The sequence below is a fragment of the Onychomys torridus genome, chromosome 2 (genome assembly GCF_903995425.1).
Source record: "Onychomys torridus chromosome 2, mOncTor1.1, whole genome shotgun sequence".
Taxonomy (NCBI): Eukaryota; Metazoa; Chordata; class Mammalia; order Rodentia; family Cricetidae; genus Onychomys; species Onychomys torridus.
Window position 1 is genome coordinate 66,209,481 of NC_050444.1, and position 20,923 is coordinate 66,230,403.

The 20,923-nt window shown below is 51.8% G+C and overlaps 1 protein-coding gene and 1 pseudogene across 1 annotated transcript in view; both read right to left on the reverse strand.

Annotated features, from left to right (window-relative positions):
- The window catches only part of Shb (SH2 domain containing adaptor protein B), a 115,821-nt gene that overhangs the window by 74,192 nt on the left and 20,706 nt on the right, over positions 1–20,923 (reverse strand). The gene's annotated exons all lie outside the window — the stretch shown is intronic.
- LOC118578950 lies at positions 6,831–6,944 on the reverse strand (annotated as a pseudogene).

Here is a 20,923-nt window from a genome sequence, read left to right on the forward strand (position 1 = left end):
CTGGAAGGACTTGTGGCACTGCCAAGAGGAGCCACTGCAGAGACTCCTACAAGATCTAGAGCCAATCTTCTAAGAACAGGGCGCATGCGCCACCCCAAGCCCACTACTCCGCAGGCACCTCTTGACTGCCAGTCTCTGAGTACCTGCTGCTCCTGGGAACTGGGACAGCAGTCCCAGTTCAGCGTGGCCTTGCAGGATAGGGGTCTCTAAAATGCCTTTCCATCCCTGGGAAGTGAGAAGGAGGCGCCCCATGAAGGTTCAGACTTGCCAGGCCATGCATGCCATTTTTCTGTTTATTCCAGCTGAAGACACCTGCGTAAACCTTGAGGTCCAGTCAGCATTTCTCACTGACTCATAGTAATGCTGACCTTAGCTTCATTAACAGTCTGAAGCCATGAATCTCTCGATAATCCCCCCCCCCCGTGTTTACACACACCCAGAGGGTATATTTTAGGTACACGGTGATCCCCAGATTCATTCCACACCAGACCTCTCCCATTAGAACCATTTTAACAACAGTGAAAACAAACATGCTGTTTGCTGTGCCGAGGTGGAAGGTGGAGGGCCATCAGAGCTGGCTCCATGGTAATTCACCTGGCCAAAAATGGAAAGTATAGACAGCCAAGCGTGTGATACACACCTTTAGTCCCAGCCCTCGGGAGGCAGAGGCAGGCGGATCTCTGCGAGTTCGAGGCCAGCCTGGTCTACAAATCGAGTTCTAGGACAGCCAGGGCTGTTACACAGACACACAGAGAAACCCCGTCTCGACAACAAAAAGTGCATAGTGTGAAAGGGCCTGTCACTCACTGGTGGATGGTGGTGGGGGGGCACCACAAGCATTATGGCCCTGGGCTCTTTATCTTACTTGCTAGTTTGAAGTTCAGGGGCCATGACCCCTTCTGTCACTTGGGGCTCAGGAGGGTTCCACCAAGCATGTGGGAGCATTACATCCTCACTGCAACAAGGCAGCTCTGTGCCTGTCCCCTTACGAGGACCCGTTGGGACACAGGACCGGGCAGGCCGGGTATCCACTGGATGGAGACTGTTGCTATACCGAAAGAGATGGTGTTAAGGAGACGGGGCTGTGGGAGTGGAGACAGGGAGGCTGTGGGGAAGCAGCAGTGGACAGATGTTTCATGCACACCAGGAAGCTGCTCAGCAACAAAGGAGCGAGCACACTGTCTGGGAAAGGAAGCCCTTTCCTGGTGCTGTCCAGTTGGAGGCTCTGGGTGAGAGGAAGGTCAGCTAACTGACTGCCACAGGCCACTGCTCTTGGTGGGTCTCCAGACTTGGACATGGCGCTCCGGACAGTGCAAGACACGAGCAGCCCAGCTTTAAGGGCTGATCAACTGAGCGGCTGTCCTAGGAGCCCCGCCCAGGCAGTGGGGCTGGAAAGCACCTTTGTGGAGCCACCCAGATAGATGCCTAGAGAGGGACGGCACTGCACAAAGGTCGTGGGTGAGCAGCGACAGTGCAGCTAAGCATCACTCTGGAACAGAGGCTGCTAACCAGCTCTGGGGAGCTCTAGGCAACCTGCTTTATTTCTCTGGAGTTCCCCTGGGAGCTGGGGCACAATGGTTTGTGTCTCACCTTCAGAGAGGTTGTAAGGAGCAAGTAAGATGATTCTGGATATCAGTGTTTATGACAAACAGGCTGAGAGCTTGTCCCAAAGCAGGACACACCTCCTGTGTGCCAAGGCCCCATAAATACTGTGGGGTACAAAAACCTCATGACAGAACCTCTGCCCAAGAAAAGCCAAACCCTAAAGGTGAAAACAAAGGCTTGGGGACCCCTCCACCACCACCCCTCATTTAGAGCCCCAGTAATTATAGAGGAAATGACCGCAATTAAGCATGACAACAGCTGTCATGGTTCCTAGTCTGCCCCCCCCCCAAGAGTCTCTAGGAACAGCCCTCCTCTCTCCTTCTGCACTTAGAGCAGGACACACTCCCTACATCTGTAGCAGACTCCAGAGGTTCGAGGCCACCCGTGGCTGTACACTGGGAGATAACCGCGTGCTTCCTACTTCTAGTGCACAAGGCTCAGAGGTGTCCACAGACCCAGCTGTGACACCCTCCGTAGATATACAGGAGCCCTCCTTGCCTCTCCCTGGCCTCTTGGGTTTTGACCAGCATAGACCAACCCCGATACAGGCACACCAATAAATCATTTCTGACACAGTAAGGAAATTAATTTGGGAAAGATTAATTAGCTGCATTCACGCAATCAGCCTCGGCTTCTGGAGAGGAGGGTGGGAGGGCACGCTTCACCTCGGACTTTGGACTTAGAAATGAGCTCCCTTTCTCCTCTCAAGATCTGACTCAGTCTCAAGCCACTCCAAACCCAAAGTCCCCCTTTCCTCAGAGAAGGGTACCTGCCAAGTACTCAGCCCCAAAACTCTAGGAGAAGAGAGTTCAGGACTGTCATATGGGAGGACTATTTTGTTTGTTTTGAGACAGGCTTTCTCTGTGTGTAGGCCTGGCTGTCCTGAAACTTGCTTTGTAGACCAGGCTGGCCTTGAACTCACAGAGATCCTCCTGCCTCTGCCTCCCAAGTGCGGGGATTAAAGGCATGCTCCACCACCGCCCTGCACAGCTTAAAGTGATCTACCATGTACGCTGAGCTGAGCTCTGCCTCCCCACAGCCCATGTGACCTTTCAGTTGGCATTCTGCCACGATGCCCCTTTACTGACTGTCTACACCTGTCCTCCCAGGTGGTCAGGGGGACAGACGCAGCCCCCAGCCCGCATTTCCTAGTCATGTCTCTTACATAGCCACAGCGGCCTGCCCAAATACCTGCAGGTTCCAGCTTGTCATGAAGACATTCCAAACCAGCCTCTGTTGGCTCCCGTCAGGCCCCACTCACAGCTTCTCTCCTGCACCCACTCCACACTCCACAGGCTGAATCTGGGTAGGAGGCTGGAGCATGGCCTGGCCCAACTCTGTCCACCCAGAATTTACTGTCGAATGTTAGGGGACAGGCTGTCAGCGTTGTCACAGCGGTGAGAGCTTCCAGTTTGAACTCAGATGTAATCAAGCCTAGAGCTTCCCAACTGCTGTCTGCAGGGTCTCTGCACAGAGACTAGGGACAGATGCCCCGAGCACCAGCGGGGATTCACACCATGGGAGGGCCCTGAGAGTCAGTCTGCTAGATCTCAACTCTTGTAAGATTTGCACAAAGGAAACCTCACAGGTTCACACAAGCCACTCATTGAAGAAAGAAGGCTACTGCCCAGTCTGGCAACTAGGGATCCACCGAAGATGCGAGGCCCAGAGAGAAGATGAACTAACCAACGTCACTCCAGAAACAGGTAACCAAACCTCTTTCGACCTTTCAGGTCCACACTGTTTCTGCAATCCCCATAGTTCATTCTGTCTTTTAAAGTCATCAATAAAACTTTTCAAAGAATTCCCACCACAGCCACCTTTCTGGAAGAGGCCCCTACCCCCTACCCTGCTTCTTGGGCTAGGAGCACCACCCACAGCCAGGGCTGGCGCTCTGTGTGGCTTTGTCTGACTACTGCAGCTTATTCCCCCAGCAGCCTCCACCATGCTGGGCCAGCCTACTGGCTGGGGGGTTGGGGGTGAGGGGGGTGTTGAATGGGGGAGCAAACACAGCCATGCCCTGGCCCACAAAATCAAAAGTGGGGTCATCACTTTGGACCCACAGAACTAAGGTTGGGAAGGGAGGGATGCAGGGACTGGATGGCTCCCCTCTGCCTTAACCTCCTTCCATAAAAAGACAATGTGCAGGGCAAAGAACTTTACCAAGGTTACCTGACACCAGAGCAGGCCCTGGCCACACTGACCAGGAGCAGCCAGAGGGAGACAAGCAAAACTCTCATAAGGTGACAAAACCCGATTCCCTAAACCTGAAGGACAAGAGACATAAAGTCATCTGTTAGTCAGGGTGTTTATAAACTGTCTACTCCCAAAATGTAGTTTACGCTACCCCATCTTCAGGGTATGTTCCTGTTCCTGATAAGCATGGACCACCTACTACTTCTCCCTCACAAGGGAAGATCAGGAATGCCAGTGAGGCTTTCTCATGGTGAGAGCAGCCCCCCCACCCCATGGAAGCTGTAACTCTCAGTGTGCTCACGGGAAGGTACACACAGCAGAAACAGCAGTGCATGGAAGCTAAGGGACTATCCCTAGCAAGGTAGGACCTTCAGAAACCAGGCGTCCATTTCCCACACCCCCAGGAGTTGAGGGAAGTCACTAAGCAGAGCCTGTTCCTCCAGTGGCCCTCTCTGTGCTGAAGCTACCAGGAAAGGGGGAGGCTGCTGGCGCGGTGCGGCTCCTGGGCACCCAGTACATTTCAATAGGCAGCAGCAGCAGCACACTGTACTAAGTGAAGGGTCATTTCTCTCCGAATGGGGCCCATTAGGATGATTCATGCACAGCTCCTCTCCGAGCCCAGAGGCAGACCAGGGCATCGTTAAGACACAAGCAGCAATAAAGAGCTGCCCTCCCCCAACGGACACTTTCTTTTTATTGACGACACACGGCATCAGCCACAACTACCACTACCATTTGAGGTTCCCAATTATGTTCAGCTTAATAGCGAATGCCCAATAAATGTTGATTTACTTTTAAAATTAATGCTATCTTCCTGTCATGCCAATCCTGGACCAACTTTTTCATGTACAGCTATAGGTTAACAAACTGTCCTTATGTCTAGAATGCTGTGTCTTACATGCCCTTGGCACCTGGTAGCAGAATTTGGTCACACAGGCCTGGGCTGAAGGCTGTTCAATCCAACTCACTGAATACTAAACACATAACAAGCTCTGGGAAAACTGAAGAAAGTCTGCTCTCAGGAAGCGTCCAAGGCCTTAGGAAGGATGGCAGCAATCTGTTTGCCCAAACCAGGAGAACTCACGTAAGGCAGGAGAGAGGTATCTGTCCCAGGCACACAGAGTAAGTGTAAAAAAAGCTCTGCCCACAGGCCTTGGTCCACAAGCTTTAATAGGCTTGTTTTTTCCTACTTCTTCTAGGAGACCCTGGAGAATGCCCCTTAGTTCACCCTAGCACAGTCCCTAGTTGGCAAGGTATTCTGGGCAAGAGACAAGTATGGCGGATATTGCAGGTGGTGCTGGACTGTGGCCTGGGCTTCTGTGTTTCCAGGTTTGTGCCAGCTGTGGGCTCTGGACATGTCTTGCACCTTTTCTCAGCCTGAGTGCTAACTCCCTATGAACACACCTTCCTCCTGTGTATGGAGGAGACTGGGTGAGTGAACTACAGGACAACATAACACCCAGCACATTGCACTGGCATAGCAAGGGCACCGGAGGATACAGAAGGATGCCACCCGCTTCCCTTCAGCCCACAGGCCATAGCCCTGTGTATGTGAACTTCCCGGGTTACAGGCCTTTCATCAGGGGCTGCCATGCAAGTGGACTGTTAGGGAAATAAGCCTGGGGAGGGAGGACAGCTGGGGAAACCCAGGCTGCTAGGCCAGCTATCCAAAGTAGGCATGGCCCACCCTTTGGAACCAGAGGCTTGCTGGGGGGGTCAATGGCTCAGGCCAGGTGACTGGCAGTGTTCTAAGAAAGCAAACAACAATCAATCCCAGCATTCGGGAGGCAGAGGCAGGTGATCTCTGTGAGTTCGAGGCCAGCCTGGTCTACAGAGAGTTTCAGGATAGCCAGGGATACAACAGAGAAACCCTGTCTCAGGAAAAAAAAAAGGAGGAAGAGGAAGGAGAAGAAGGAAGAGGAGGAGGAAGTGGAGGAGGAAGGAGAAGAAGAAGAAAGCAAGCAAGCAAGAAAGCAAGAACAATAAAATCCCTCAAGCAGAGATCTTGAAGCATCAGAAGGGAAGCAGGAAAGGTCCCCTGGAGAGACTGACAGGAGCCAGTCAGTCTGTCCCAGTGGAAGCAGAAGAGCACTAGGGCTACCTCCCTCCCTGAGCTCCAATTTGCTTGTCCCTTGCTCTGGTCACATCCCTGATCTCACCATTTCTACTTCTTCACTGTGAAAAGGGGAGACCAATATCCACGAGCAACTTCCCTCTGGGGTTCTGAGCAAATTCTATAGACTGCCCAGAAACAGGAGTCAGGTCTCCCCAGAAGCTGCTGCCTTCCCTACAGCAGGCAGCTTCTCCAAGAAAATCTCAGGCATCACTTTGCCCTTCAAATAAGCATCTGGACAAAATCCCTCAGGACCTGGTGGGCCTCTGCAGTCCCTGCAGAGGCCTGCACAGCCTGAACAATGCACACCAGTCATCCCCAGACAACCGCAGGCCAGGGACCATGGAGAGCCCGCCTCCTCCGTGCGGAGCTGCCAGGCCTTCCCTTCCCTTCCCTTCTTTCTAATCTCGAGCTGCACATAAGAGGTCTACAGGGAGCAGAGAAAATGCTCTCTGGGGGATCTTGGGTGTCTAAAAAGCTTGGCTCAATGCACTCCATTTCCTGGGTTAAGTACTACAGGATTTTATTTATCGGGGACTTTGACATGTATGTCCCCAGGGCCAGCTTCATGATATGTGTGGCCTGGGCAAGTCACACAGGCCCTGTACTTGGTTTATGGTCTCACTGTCACCAATTTGAAAATTCTTTTCTTCTAGCTGAGGGACTGAAACCTGAGCCTCCAAAGCGTTAAGCAGGTGTTGTATTTCTCAGCTATATTCCCAGTTTTCAGTAATTTTTGAATAATGGGAATAATGGGATTTACATTATGGAATTTACTTTCTTGGGGGGAGGGGGGGTTGGCCCTGCAAATGATATTGCTGATTCTAATTGGTTTCCATACCCAGAGGTCTTCACGGAGCACTTAAGGCTCAAATTCTTTCTTTCTTTTCTTCTTTCTTTCTTTCTTTTTTTTTTTTTAAATACGGAATGCTTCACGAATTTGCGTGTCATCCTTGTGCAGGGGCCATGCTAATTTTCTCTGTATCATTCCATCAAATTCTTTTTGTTTGTTTGGTTTTGTTTTTCAAGACAGGGTCTCTCTGTGTAGTCCTGGCTGTCCTAGAATTTGCTCTGCAGATCAGACTGGCCTCGAACTCACAGAGATCCGCCTGGCTCTGCCTCCCGAGTGCTGGGATTAAAGGCATGTGCCACCACCGCCCAGCTCAAATTCTTAATACCCTCTTCTCCCCAGCTTGGCAGCATTTGCTAAATTGCATTTTCACTGCCTCAGTTTCCCTATCTGTGGGACAGATGCTATTAAAAACACAAAAACAAAACACAAATAAATAAACACAAAACAAAAATAAACAGAAACAAAACACAAAATAAATCTCCCCAAGTCTTCATTTCCCTGGTTCCACCAACAGCACCAAGCCTTTGGGAAGCATTTCAACAATATGATGGTGTCCCGTCTGCCTGCTGAATGTGCTGCCCTGTGCCCCCCCCCCCCCCCCCCAATGTGCTGCCCTGTGCCCGCCCCGCCCCCAGGGCTTCTCCTAGACTCCCTCTGAACTATCTCTAGGAAAGAGCACAGTGCTCACTGCTCAGGCAGGAGTCCCACAGGCCAGACCCGAGGAGCTCTTATTTACTAATGCACATCGTGTCTCCCTCCAAACAGGTCATAATTCACCAGCCACAGGAAACACCTCATCCTTAAAGCTATCTTGAACTGAATACCAGATTAATCAATTTTATAAAAAAGTGGCCAGCCTGGTCTCCAAAGTGAGTTCCAGGAAAGGCGCAAAGCTACACAGAGAAACCCTGTCTTGAAAAACCAAAAAAAAAAAAAAAAAAAGCACCGTTGATAGGTAAACTGGGAGCTGCTGATAAGGGAGCTGTCCCTAAGATGTCACTGATCCACCCACCACCCACTTCCTCTCTGCTGAGAGCAGGTGTGACTCACAGGGTTCGGAGTCCTGGAACCTCCAAACCCATAGTGCCCCTACACAGAAGAACCTCAGACTAGACCCTGAAGGAGCCTGCACATTCTAGAGGGTGAGAAGTGGCTCAGGCTTAGGTGACCACGGAGGTAGTGCTGAGGGACACCTGACACAAGCCAGGCTCTGGGCTCTGAGATATCCCAATGTGTCAGTCAACCCCAGCGCTGGCTCTCCCATGCCACCCACTTCTTCCCAGCAACAGGAAATCTCCAAAGGAAGGTTTGACAGGAAGAGGAAGAGACCTTGCCAATTTGGCTCAGATGTGCCAACCCTGGGCAAGGGCAGCCTGACACTCCCTCAGTCAGTCAGTACTGGAAGTCTCTCTTCCTCAGACTGACACCCTTGTGACTGACTCCACACACCTGCCACCTGCCAGGGCCACACCTGAGGAAGCAATGCTTCCTCAGATGGCCTGTGCTAACAGGTCACTGGCTTCTAGCTCTTACCTCCCTCCATTCCCTAAGCTCATCCTGCCTAGGAACCCCACAGCTCCACCCAAAGCAACACTGTGGCACAGTCCTCCTCCACAGAGCTAATGGATGCCAGCCAGCACTGCTCTGAAGCCACTCACAGAACCCTGTCAAAGAGGCCCTAGGACCCCTCTCCTCATCCCCAAACATAAAAACAGAGGAGGGAACAGAAGCCAGGGGGAAACGGAGAACTTGCCTCCCTTCCTGCTGAGTGTACACAGAGGGTGAAGTCCTGAGTGGGTGTGCACTGTGTGACCCCAATGCTGCAGACTCATGGGGATGGCAAACCCTTCTTGTTGTCAGTGTGTGCAAAAACTAGTAACCTCAAGGTTTCTCCTGGGGTGGGGGGGAGGACGGGGACAAGGGACAGGACACTGCAGCCTAGACTGCTCTCACAGGGACCTCCTATGGAGAGGCGCCTCCCCCAGCGCTGCAGGAAACAAAAGCTCTCGGGTTCCTGGTTCTTGGGGACTTGGTGCTGCTCCAGAGCCAGAAAGGCCCACCCGACCCCAGTTTTCCTACGGAAAGGTCTGTCTGTTCCTCTGCTCCCTGGCTGCCTCAGGCAGGAGGCTGGTGAGTGGCATTGCAAGAGACTTCATTCCTTCCTTACACACACACCCAGGGCATCCTAGGCACCACAACCTGCTGGAAAGGCATTCTTCCGTAGTGCCAGGTACCCAGTGAACACACTCATTCTTGATATTCTGTGTTTTTAATGAGAGGTAGAAGGAAGGGATAAACGAACTACATTTTCTTGTTAGAGCTACCAAGCAAAGGGAACAAGTTAAGGTAGTGTCAGCTCACTTTTCCTGAAGCGAAGAGCTAACCCAGCTGGATTAAAAAGGCTAAGTAGCCATATTTGCAGTGGGGACTGTTAGATGGGAGAGGTGTCAGCCCAATGGGAGTTCAGAGGTGGGCCGGAGAGGGCCAAGCAATGACTCGAAGCAGCACCCTCCTAAAAGACAAAGGAGCCCCAACACCCGGATGGCTAGCCTGCTTTCCCATTTCCTGGGGACGATACGGGTGACCTGGAGTGCCCATTGGTCTTCTTGTAGACACTCAGCCATTTTGGAGGGGCTCAGACAACTCAGTGATTTATCGACAAATCTCCCGGCAACATTTCTGTCAGCCATCCACCAATCTGTGGGCTATGAGATTAAAAGATGGCTCAAACCGCTAAACACAGCCTCAGCCCCCTAGCCTGTGGCCTGGCTTGGGTGGGCTTGCTTGTTGGGTGAAGCAGGAAGGGCCTGTTCCCCTGGAAGAGTCCACTGTGAAGTCCTGGCACCCTCCTGCACTACCTCCTGCTCTCAACAAGGGAGTGGTGGTTCAGGCTTTAAAGAGAGACCTGGATTCCCATTCATGAACTCCCAACACCAAGACACCAACAGGCAGAACAAGTTCTGCTGCTGATGAATGAGCTCCGGTAATAACAGGGCTCACCCTGCGCCATTAAACATTAACCTTGTTCCCAATGATGTCATAAAACCAAGGCCCAGGAAGCTCTCTCATGGCCACACTCCCCAGCTGCTATGGGAGGGATTCAAGTACTTACTTCTTCCCTGGTAGCAAGCCAAGAGGACCTAGGGCCCTTTGGTGGACAAGAGTTACCTCACGTGTGCTACACAACCGTGCCTGAGACCCGTATCAAAGTGACGTTGCACACATGTAGTCTAAAAGATGTTCTCCAAAGCTGCCATGACCTCAGGTGTGTTCACTTGGGGACTTCTACCCCCGGGGAGTAGCCCCCTCAATTCTCTGCACAGAATAGGGGGCTCCATGGAAGAAGCACTCTCCACTCTGGACGTGTTCTTTCTTTAGGAGCCATCACATGAATATGGCGTCTGGATTCTGTTTCACTTCACCAGTGGAGGAGGAACCAAGGAATGTGTTCTGAAGAGGACTGGGTGTGTGGGGGCTGCCGGATGAATAGCTAATCCCTAGAGCAGGACACAAAAAATGTTCTGTGGGGTCAGAAAGGATAGAACAGTCACCAAGAAGCAGAAGTTATGGAAAATATTTTGACTTAATTTCAAGAGGACCTAATGGCTGTTGCACACAGAACAGGGTGCTTTGCGAGGCAGTGAGCTCTCTACCACAGACGACTCCAAGCAGAGTGGCTAGGACTGGTACACCATCTCAACAGCTATCTTATCTTCATACACTGGAAGCTCTATGTTCCTGTGAGCTCCACAGCACTGCAAAGCATGGTACTGGGGACAGGTTCACGGCTCCAGGTTAAGACGAGACAGGGACCGAGCCTGGTGTCTCTAGGGTAGCTGGGGGTGGGGGTGGGGGTGGGGATGGGGGTGGGGAGAGGGGGTAAGGTGGAATGGGGAGGGGGGTTTCCCAGAAGCATCAGAAAGGTTGGGTGCCATGGGAGAGGTATAGATGCACCCAAGTCTCCCATGTTCTGGAATTTTGTGATATCCACAGTGCAGAGAAAGCAGACAGCTCAGTGTCTCCTCCAGGAGGGAGTTCCCTGAAGAACTGAAATGGGTAATGTGAGAGGTTCCCACACACTCTGCTAGACTCCTCAGTTACCAGTCTTGTGAAAGTAACCATATACAACAGGACACAACAAAACATGGGCAGAAGCAGCCCCAGATTTAACCACTGCTGGTCTAGCACCACCATTATCCCCTGAAGTCTTCCACCAGACATTCTGACTTAAGTGCTACCAGGTGGGACCTGAAACCCACATTTTCTAAAAGCTCTCTAGAAGCTTGGACACAAAGACCCAAGATTGAGAAACCCCAGGAGTAACAGATGTGAGCAAAGACCTCGCTATTAATCCCATGATTTCACACACCCAGAGGAAATGATCTGCACAATGAGTCAAGAGCCAGGGAATCTGGACCTGCAGAAATGGCAGTCTGGACCTTCACCTTGCACAGGGCAGATGCAGATAGCTAGGCAGAGCTTGGAACAAAAGAGCCTTCCTGGTCATGTCCCTCTGCCCTAGGAAACTGAGGACCCCAGAAAAATGCCAGCCATGTTTGCCCCACCCCACTCCCCTGTCCCAGACTAAACCTCCACGACCTAGAACTACCATGGGAACAGAATTCTCCCAAACACCCTTCTTTCTTTCCAGAAGCAGCATTTAACCAGTTTGTAAGTGTTTATTAGCATCTGGGAGGAACAAAGGAGGCTGTAAAAACTAGGTCTCTTCAGTCCTAATGAGCACACAGCCATAGGAAGCTTTTCTCCAATGACACCACCACAGACCTGCCAAAACGTGCTGCCTGCCCAGAGCTCTGCCCACGCAGGACTCAGCACAAGGAAGCCCCAGGGCCTTGGAAATGTTGCAAGAGCTCGGCCAAGGCTGGGCGGTCTCTAAAATGATGACCTCAATGTCTGCCGAGCAAGGAGTTCCAGCAGACAGGAAAATCATGGGGTCCTACCCAAGAGGACTCCATCATGGCCAAAGAGCCTGATTCCACCGAGCCACCAGGATGGCAGAAGAGACCCAGAGAGGGTAAAGAGAAGTGTGGGCCACACAATTCAGAGACAGGGAAACTGAACTGCACATTGTCTCAGCCAGGCCAAACTATTCTGCAAACAATTCCTAATACCTCCTGACACCTTGCAATGGGCTCAAACAGGAGGCCTAAGAGCCTGCGAACAGGAAACAGCCAGCTCCCAGGACCCCTTAGGTTGTATTATACACCAACTGCTAAGGGCCCAGTGCCATTTGGAAGTGTTGTCTTCCTGGGACTCTGGAACAGTATCCCCCTCCTGCTGCCCCATCTCATTCACACCAGCCCCTAGCTTCTTCCCGTGCCTTTCTGTCCACATTGTACTCTCTTAGGATGATGTCTGCTCACATTATTACACATTCAACACCTACCTGGTCCCCCACAGCCGAGTTAAAATCCTGGCCCCATCACTTTGAGATTTCTCTCAGGGCCTCAGTTTCTTCACCACCAAGCCAGGGTAAGCAGAGTGCCCACTTTCAGTGCTAGGCAACGATAAGGGTTTGACTGTGGCTGCCATCTTGCCCAGTACGTTTCCTGAGGACCCCACCAGCACACACACTCAAGGGAGCCCACAGCTTTATCTGCTGCTCCAGGCTGCCTCCCCAAACACGGTTCATGCCCTAGACACAGAGCGGAGTGAGACACAATTGTGGGCCTGCAGTAGTTCCCAGGCTAGTCAGGGGACAGACATGAGTTCACAAATGGCAGGGACACGAGGTACCGCAGACAGAGGGGTTAGGAAGAGATTTTTCAGCCAGGCGTGGTGGCACAAGCCTTAATCCCAGCCCTACGGAGGCAGAGACAGGCGGATCTCTGTGAGTTTGAGGCCAGCCTGGTCTACAAAGTGAGTTCCAGGACAGCTAGGGATACACAGAGAAACCCTGTCTCACCCCCACCCCACTCAAAAAAAGGCAAAGACAAAAAAAAAAAAGGTGATTGTTCACATTCTGTCACATTCTAACAGATTTTTTATTTAAAAGTCTGGCTCTTTCCTCACTAATGAAAAGCACCATCACTAACTCCTGACAAGCTGTACAAGTTTGTTTGTTTTTAAATCAAATAAACTACAATGGGAAACTTCATAGCATTTTTTTTTTCTGTCTGTCTTTCTTTGCAGCCTGGGCCAGGCTGGCTCCTGTGTTCTCCAACTCCACAGTCTCAGACACGCAGGCCTTGCCCTAGGAGTTTTACTAACCCGAGACTGGTGGCCGGCCATAAGACAGGGTATGCACACAGGCACCATATGTGAGGAGACCTCTAGGCACGAGTGCAAAGAAAACCCACCTTGTTATACCATAAAAACAATGTTCCAGCAAGGGCCACAAGCAAACGCTTTTCAGGTGTACAGCACTGAACAGTTAAGTCATTTCTATGTCTAAGGTGCTTTCCCAAACACCCACTGACTATCCACCTTACTATGCTCATTAAGACTCCTTCAAGTGTATATTCCAGGGCAGAGTCCATTCATCTCTATGATCTCTGCATCTAATGCCAGGCCTGACATACAGAACATGAAAAACTGAATTCTGTTAAGAGAAGAAATGGGCTCAGGGAGGCACACCCAGGGTCACAAAGAAAAGCAGCAGGCCTACCTGGTCCCTAGACTCCTTCTTGCCTCAATCTACTGCCTGCCCTCCCACACAGGGGACACTGTGGCCACTGCTACCCCACTGGGTAATTTATTAGCCAGCCCAAGTCAACCTGTGACCTGCGTGGGCATGAGAGGCCCAGAGAGCAGGGCTACCCATCAGGGAGTTGGCTGGAAAGTGAGTGACAGGGAGGAGTGGGAAAGGACAGATACGCCTTGGAGTCTGCTAAGGACCCAACAAAGGCAGGGCTGGGGTGGGCAGGATGGGAGGCAGAGGAAGTGAGGGGATGGAAGTTTCTGAGCTGGATTGTCGACTGTGAAGAAGACAGGGCTTATCACGCAGGGCTGGCACGACAGCCTGGTGCAGAGAAGGGTCCACCCCAGACTGCGCTGTTTTCTTGAGAACAGTGGGGTGACAAGAACATTCTGAGCTCCTCTGTCACACACTGCTGTCTGGCCTTCAAGCCTCCAACACTGTCCCTGGGACAAACTGAAATCTTCAACAATCCCAGCCCTTTCCTGACTTACCAATGCAGCTCCATCAAAAGAAAACAGATAAAATGGGCTTTTGTGACAGAGCTCTGTCACAAAACAAGTCACTGAAAAACTTTATACAGGTGGGCACTGCTCTCCTTTACTGATTTGTGCTGCCTCGGAATGAGAAATAGAAAGACGGGGTCATGGCTCCTGGATGCACACCTTTACCGCCCAGGATTCCTGGGTTTTACTGTCCTCTGACCAACAGAGGTCACAAGGCCACTGCAGGGTACTCCGCAAGCCTACTTCCCGATGATGCCACGTTAGCTTTCTAACCCTTTTAACATACAACCAGTTAAAGGTGGAACGCACTGCTCCATGATGCAGCTCAGACGTAAGCAATGCCTCCTCCTGGAAGCTCAGCTCCCTCCCAAGTCCACCATGTGTCTTTCCTGACCTTGCTGGTCTTGACTTCAGCCATGCACAACCCCGAGGACAACAAGACCTCCCCAGGGACACTCAGCATTAGAGGGTGACAGGAAGATCCCTCTGGGCAGCTCTGGATGGGAGCCTGACAGGCGGGCTCTGCACTCCACAAATCCCTCAGCCGCAGCTTTACTCGTGGGATCACTGCTTCAAACCAGGCCACGTTTCTGAGCTGCAGTGTTCACAGCTGCTTAATTCTCACACTGCGGCTATTTGCAAAGGACGAGCCTGGTCATATTTCTCAGAAATGCACAGGCCTGAGGGGTGGGCAGACCTGGGCTGCAGGGAAAAGCCCCTTCCTCAGAATCTGGGGACTAGCTCTGGGGACACCGGGGTGGGGTGGGGTGGGGTGGGGGTGCGAGGGGTGGGGGTGGGGGCAATCAGGCTAAGAGAAGCACAAAGGACACAAGACTGGATGAAGTAAGGCCACTTGTGGTCCTGTCTGAGCCACCAGCTGGAATGTGTCTAATCTGGACAAGTCTCAGCTGCCTTACGTCAAAGAGGGGATGGTCCACTGAGAGGAAATGAGACAACGTGTGCAAAGTGATCTCACCAAAGAGCAACTGTAACCACTAAAGCCAGGCTCCTCACCTGTGCAGAGAGGTGCAGGATGGGATGCAGAGGGGAACTGGGCCCAACCCACAGGCTGTACCACGCTAATGGAGGTCAAGAACCACTGCTAGACCTGCTGCTGAATGCCAGTGGTGGGCTGTGCTAGAGAAGTCCAAGGCCTTCCTGCAGAGGTGGCTTGGGCTGCTCCCTCTAGCAGCACTAAGGCCTATGGTGATGAGTGTTTGGATGGAAGAGACCAGTGTGTGATGCCAAGGGCTTATTATAGGTTTTAAGACCCTGCATACCAGACCTTTTAGGGCTTAGTGTTCATGTATATGCATGCATATTTGTATGGATGCATGTATACGCAAGTACACGTGTGTGTGGAGGCAGAGATCAACCTCAGGTGTTGCTCCTAAAAACAAAAAACAAACGAACAAAAAAACCACCTTGTTTTTTTTGTTTTAACATTCTCCTGTTGGCCAGGAGCTCACTGTTTAGGATAGACAGTGAGCTCTTGGGATCCTCCTCTTCACCTCCCCCCCCAACACTGAGGTCACAAGTGCATGCCAGCATGTCTGGCTTTTATTTTTAGGACTTTAGAAGATACAGTGGCAAACAGCTGAAGAGAAGGCATAATGTAGGTTGGGCCCACAGTCAACCTGTGGAATGGACTGGCAGGTAGAAAACAGTTCTGGAGTTCTTAGCAGGGAAGTCACTTTAGGGGGCCTAGTACCTAGGGGGAAGGCACTGTTTTTGCCTGAGACCCACACAAACCCTTTCCTAGTAGCGAACCTTTCTTCACTCTAGGTGCTATGCCCAGAACCAGCCCACACGGCCAGTCTGACAGCTAGGGAACAGCCAGACAGGCATTAGGGAATAGCTTGCATCTGGAGACTCCAGCAAGGCCTACAGGTGTGTGAGGGTGGGGGGACCCAGTGTTACTAAGGGGCAAAATGTGAAGAACAAGATTCACTAGGCAGGCAGCTGGGAGGACGGCCCTGCCTCCTTTGGGAATGGGAGCAGATGGAGAGGCCAAAATTCACTAAATTCACAAAGGGCTGTTCTTTGGTGAGGCAGCAGAGAGAAAGGTCACCGAAAGCCAGATTAAAGCAACTCCGACAGTCCATGGCAAATGTGGCCCAGGAGAAGCTCCCGGGAAGCCAAATGGCTGGTGCAGTGTTGTGCTTTCCGGGAGGGATATGAGACGTGCTGTCCGCGGTAAAGACTCATGGCCTGAGCAGGACTAAGTTCCCGAGCACAAACAGAAGCAGCAGAGGGAGCCACAGTGGGGGCCTTTGAATGACCAAAACACTAAGTCAGCTTTCATGAATTCTTTTAATGATGCTCTAGTACAAACCACCCAACCTGCCCATTTCTTTTCTTCTTCAGTCTCCTCCTGAATTTCTGAATATTAATCCCACGGTGACGTCATTAGCTAGAACTGCAGTCTGCTCGAACGGAAGCATCCTAGGAGCAGCAGGGCTGACGGGGCTGTGCATGCACCTGGCTCTCGAAAGACACTGGAGCATCTGGGCAAAGAGCTCAGGCCCTGGGTAAGAATCAGACACTGGGTCTGTCCCTGAGTATGGCTTCTGAGGGAGTCCCTTAAACCCTCCACGCCTGGGTCTCATCAGGAAAACAAAATCACCACCTACCAAGGTTGTCATGAGAATGAAGGGACGTTCTTAGCACAGTGCCAGGCAGGCTTAGTATGCATTAGAAAACCTAGTCATGGGGCAGGGATGTGTGTGTGTGCGTGCGTGTGTGTGCGTGCGTGCGTGTGTGTGTGTGTGTGTGTGTGTGTGCGTGCGTGCGTGCGTGTGTGTGTGTGTGTGTGTGTGTGTGTGCGTGTGCGTTCGCGCGCGTGTGGCTACTGGTAGTGTATGCCTAGCATGTAGAAGCCCTAGGTTCAATCTTCAGCACTGCATAAAGCAGGCCTGGAGATGGTGACTGTAATCAAGAGGGAGGATCAGGTGTTCAAGGTCATTCTTAGCTACATATCAAGTTCCAAAGCAGGCTGTGTTACGGGAGCCCTTGTATTAAAAGGGGAGGAGGGCAGACTCCAGGTATCACCCACTGTCTTGGGTTGTCACTTAATTACAAACCTTACCTCCAAAGTGTGCACACGCCCTTTCATTACTGAGGGGCAGTGCTCTGTGAATAATACACTGGGCTGGCAGTCACAACCTTGCCTGGAGTTCCCCTGACTTTGGGGTAACTTGAACCAATTCACTTCTGCACCCACAAAGTAGCATGGGAAGGGGAGGGAAAAGATCCTTCTCTCTGCCCTTTGAGGCAGCTGGGACATTAGGGAGCTCAGGGCAAAGTGTAAAGTGCCCTTCCAGGTCCATGTGCATTCTGCCTGCACAGGAGAGCCAGCTCCAACCTGCCCATCTGTCAGCATCCCACAGAGCTCACTTAGGAGGACTCTTGGAAGGCCAAGCCAAGAGAACAGCAGGGCAGCAGCAGGAACAACAGGGGCACAACTCCAGTCTGGCCAAGCACCGGTGCTGCTGGACCCGGCCTAGTAGTTGAATTCCTGTTAGCTCTCGCCAAATGCCCACCCACCCCTGGGTTTTCCTTGAATCCTGCAGGGACAGAGGCCCAAGCAGAGGACACTCACACGCATCATCACCACATGGCTGACCAGCTCTAGAAGCCATTTATATGCTCCCCTCAGCCAGGCCCCAGATTCAACCTGCCTTTGCCAACTCCATAGCTGGGCCCTGTGCTTAGCACGCTTTCATCCCCCCCCCCCCCCCCCCCCAGCCACTTTCCAGGGTCAAACTGAAACCTAGCTCCACTTCTTTCAAGGAGTGCCCACCCCACCCCAATTCCCTGCCTGGACTTCCCTCCCAGAATCTGATGTCCATCTAACACTCCATTTCTCTTGCCACTACCCCAAAACCATCATCTCTCTGCCTGGGCCACAGGGCCTGGTCCTGTACTCTACATCAGCACCAAAGCAGATAGATGAGCCTTCCTCCGCCAGTGACTTCCTCTCAGATTCTGGGGACTGAAAACAGCAGACCTGTATCTTTAGGTGGGAAAAGCCTGAGGTTTCTGAGCCTGGGGCATGGGGTTCAGGAGGAAAAGAAGTCAAGGGTCAGTGGTACCTGCCCTCCACCTGCAACAGGAACTACCCACTGTGTAGCCAGGCCCGGAAGAACCAGCACCGTCTTCAACCCTCCAGGGTGCATGGACAGCAAGGAAAACTGAAGCACAGGCCTCAGTCAGGGCCACATCCATCCCTGGGGCTGGAGCCAGCAAACTGAGTGGTATAATCAGGGGAGGCAGGCAAGCCCTGGCTCTGCCTGACGGCCTACTCCAACCTGCCACCACACATAAATTACAGGGAGGAGGCTGGTGGCCAACTGGCTTCAGACTGGCCCTGCCTCTCTCCGGCACAAGGAAGCACTTTATGGAGTCCAACGCCTCATTATCTGGCATCTCTGTCACACCGGAAAGGGCAAATAATGGGCTAAGAATGACACACACTGCACTGTGAGGTCCCTCCCTGCACAAACCGGTCCTTGAGTCCCCATTTCCTATGTGGCAAAGGCTCAATTAATTCCTTCAATCTGACCACAACATAGCTCCCCCCGACGCAAGAAAAAAAAAAAATCTCTAGCCTAGTTCATTCACAAAATATTTGCTGAGTGCCTCTGATGTGCTGGGTACTGTGTTTAACAACTGAAGGGCACCTACATCCCACCCACCTGGAACCCTGAGCAGATCAGGGCCAAATCCCTAGCTCAACATGTTTTCCCCCACTCGGGGTCTGGGCGTCTCCGTGGTTGGCAGCTGTTAGCTCCTCTCCCACCTACTGCTGAAGAAGAAAGCCGCTCTCCCCAGACGCCTACCTGACACACTCACCAAGTCTCTGCACCACACCAGAAAAGCAGGCAGCCCAAGCTGGCTACTCAGCCTGTTGAGCCAGAGATGCCTACGATGGGGCGTGTCTTGGCTCCTGGACAGGACTCTGGGTTTTTAGGTGTTTTCCTGGGCTGGAGTTACGGGAAATCTGGGGACTGAGAAAATCACAGAGCTCACTGGTCGGAGGGCACTTTCTGACAAGGAGCCCTCGGTCCTCTCTAGGGTCAACTTGCATGAGGTGTGGAGCTCTCGCTGCCTCTTTCCAGAACCCAGAGATGCAGACATGCACACAGAGAAAGGAGACGGGAAGCTGCCTGAGTGACATGGCAGCCGAGTGGACATGCAGGCTAAGGGGCATCAATGTGGTGCAGAGGCATGCAGGAGAGCACTGTAACTCTAGGCAAGGCAAGAGGTCTCCCGCTGTCTGGCCCAGAAAGCAATGAGGCAACAGGAAGCCTTTCCAAGAGGCAAAGGGCAGCTAGGTGTCACACTAGGAGGCTGGACTAACCGAAGTCATGGAGAATATTAAGCAATGACATTACCTAGAGTCACTTTCAGAAGACCGAACGAAGGCCTAACCAGAAAAATCAACAAACAGGTCAATGAGATGGCTCAACAGTGAAGGTGCTTTCCTGCTGGGCAAGTGTGATGATCTGAGTTCAATTCCTGGATGTCACATGGAAGGAGAGAACAAAGTCCTGAAAACCGTCCTCTGACTCCCACATGTGTGCCACAGCATGCATGCACCTGCCTGCGTGAGCACACACATGCACACTGGTGCATACCAATAGTGAATTTTTACAAAAGCAACAAGGGCTATCAAGCATAGGGCTTTTCTTCTGACACCATTTAATGAAAAGCCGCAACAATAAGCAATCTGTTACTACATCTGTTTCCTAGCCCTTTACAATACGTCCGACTGTATGCCAAGAGAACAGCATTTTTAAAAGACCAAATGATGTAGCTCTTTAAAAAACATTTTTGACATGAGAATGTGGCTAACTTAGGTGCAACTCAGGAGAGATCAAAGACCTTCTGCATGTCTGGACCAGAGGTGCCTTGCAAAGAACTGAGGGGTGGAGTGGGTGGGGTTCTCCATGTCCTCCTCAGAAGGTCAAATGGGCCTGGACAAAACCTAGCAAGAACAAGACAATATGGGCTGTGATTACAAAGGGGTAACTAATACAACCTGGGATGAGCAACACTTTGGTTCAGCAGTGTGTTTTGGAGCCCGGTCACACCTACTCATTTACATTACAGCCCCCTCTGCACGGGCCAGGGCAGATCTGAACGGCTACAACAGAAACCCTACAATTCTTCATCTTTAGCCTTGTACAACAAGTTTGCCGACCTCCGTGTCACATAGATGAGAAAGTAACACCTGTCAACACGTTTTCACCCTCAGGGCAAGAGACTCACACCTAAAGACCCTGTCGGTTCTTCCTATCCGAGCACCTCCCCAAGGCAGCCTCACATTCCTTTGAAGGTCTTGCCTTGGTGAAATTTCATCCTCTGCCATTTTAGAAGGTAAGTGCCTAAGGCTTTTCCCAGTCTGTTCAGTTGGAAAGATGGGTGATGGCTAACTAATACACAGGCTTCCAGGAGCAGGGCGTGTGCCCTCCACCCAGGAGGACTGGCAATCACAGTGGCAAACACGGCTTCCTTATGCAGTTGTGAAACTTTCCTTCTGGGTCTCATTAACATGCACAACAGTCATCTGGTGTTTGGGCCTTGGCCTGAGAGTAAGAAACCCTCACTGGCTTGAGGTTCGAAACCCCCTCTTACAAAACCAACTGCATTCCATAGGAACCCGTGGTCTGGAATGGCCGAAGGAAAGAGTTGTGAACAAGCCTAACACCTGTCCATTTTACAAATGCAGGAGCAGTGGCCCTGAGAGGGCGGGGCCTGCTCCAAGTCACCTGGCCCTGGAAGTTCAACGTTCATCTCACCCAAAGTAGCTACCAAATTCAAGGTTCCGTACCAGCTGTAAGGGGTCAACCCAAAATAAGTATGTACTCTCAAGGAGCCCAATCCTGGAGTCTAGATAACGCAGGCATGTCAATAAGAAAGAGAAGCCTGGCAGGCCTCAGGCTTGGCCCTTGACCTTCCAAAACACTTTGCATAGAAGAAAAATGGAG